The sequence below is a fragment of the Dipodomys spectabilis genome, unplaced genomic scaffold, assembly GCF_019054845.1.
Source record: "Dipodomys spectabilis isolate Male_0828 unplaced genomic scaffold, ASM1905484v1 ptg000158l, whole genome shotgun sequence".
Taxonomy (NCBI): domain Eukaryota; kingdom Metazoa; phylum Chordata; class Mammalia; order Rodentia; family Heteromyidae; genus Dipodomys; species Dipodomys spectabilis.
The window spans coordinates 3,787,820-3,789,569 of NW_024870835.1; the positions used below are offsets into that span (position 1 = coordinate 3,787,820).

General features: G+C 39.8%; 1 non-coding gene across 1 annotated transcript; it reads left to right on the forward strand.

Annotated features, from left to right (window-relative positions):
- Positions 1–519: 519 nt before the first annotated feature.
- LOC122118994 lies at positions 520–626 on the forward strand. Its single transcript, XR_006149487.1, has one exon. It is a non-coding gene; the product is annotated as a U6 spliceosomal RNA (small nuclear RNA).
- Positions 627–1,750: the final 1,124 nt, after the last annotated feature.

Sequence of the window (1,750 nt, forward strand, 5' to 3'; positions counted from 1 at the left end):
GTGCTAGAAATGAGTTTCCTCGTGATAAAAAACTTTCCTGAAGAAAAAGGCTATGGAGGCCAAACATCCTCATTTGGCTCCTCACAGCCCATATGCTATGATTCACAGGACAAGTAGATGCTGGGAATAAAACTCAGTTCTTTTTATGTTTTGTTTTTCCTTTGAGAAGCTCAGGGAATTTTGAAACATCCACACAACCTCCATTCTCCTTTTACTTCTTGAGAATGTGAGTTGAAAAAAATTTAAAGACTGAAAGCAGAACATAGATAGCCCCAAAGTAGTGGTCATGAGGAGAAAGATTAATATTGAATTAATGGAGATTATAATTATAGTTGAAATAAGTAGTGTCTACTTCAAGGAAATGGGTCCACTTTCAGTCCTTAGTTCCATGATTGTCCTACACACAGAGCATAATTATTCTAGGGAGAACAAATCAAAGACCTCAGACACAAGCTCACACTGGTGTTTAATCTCTTCATCAAACCCAAACATATTGGTATTAATGAAATCTTCATTCTCGTGTTCGCTTCGGCAGCACATATACTAAAATTGGAACGATACAGAGAAGATTAGCATGGCCCCTGCGCAAGGATGACACGCAAATTCGTGAAGCGTTCCATATTTTTAAGTAGAATAAACTTTTCCCTCAAAAAAAAAAAAAAGAAATCTTCATTCTCCATTTATACACCCCTCAAATCCTGCACCTCTTCTGTACATTGGAAGAGATTTTGAAGTTAAGTATGCCTCTTTTTACTGAACATTAATGACATCAGCAAAGTAGGCTGTTTCCAGAGAAGGACAAAGGAGGAGCCCAGAGTCTTGGGATAGCTGTTGAGGCTGGATACATGGGGTCACACCATTGTCAGCAGATAGCAACCAACATCCCATCTTCACACAGAGATCCTCAGAGGTCCCAGGGAAACTATTCTGCTCCCCTGTAGGGCATTGCTTTATTGTATGTCAGTTCCTGGCTCTCAGTCTAGGAATGTTAAGTGGGACTAGAACAGAGTCAATGCATGGTCATCAGTTCCTCTGGCCATGTCTTGTCAATTCACTGTGAATGAGCCAAGATGAAAACCTGTACAACTGGAACATAACCCAGTTGGCAGTGTTTTAGCTGGGGGTTGTGACTCAGAGTGGAGATGCAGAGCTTGGTCTTAACCAGCCCTTGCCCACAGATTTATTGTGGATAGGTAATTACTCCGCTTATTCATACTGAGCCTTTCTTTCCAGAGACTTTTGCCAATACTCACAGTTTGTTAGTGCCTTTTAATTTAGCATTTGGCAACAGACTCATGTTTTTAGATAATGAAAAGTTATAGTGTATTTGTTCCCCTGATGGAGGAGATTACTTCTAAAGTATTATTTTCTACTATAAGCAGAGTGCAGTGGAGACATGGTGAAAAGAGCAGCTCATCTGGAATCAGGCATATCTCCTCTTTCCCTCCAATTCTTCCCTATGCCATGTGCATACACTTCTTCCGTCTAGTTGGCCTCCCTTTACCTGAGTTTCCAACCACATAGAGTTGTGAAGATTCATTACAAATGAATAAGATCATGATGGAAGGATGCCCACCAATCATGGGAGCTCGATAACTGAATCTTTCTTCTCTTCCTATATTTCAATCTGACTACTTTCACTATGATTGTTGATGAGCATGCTTTATTAATGACTAAGCATGAAGTTTAAGGCTTCATTATTAGTAGCAACAACAGGTACACCAATAATATGCTAAAAGGCTTAACATCC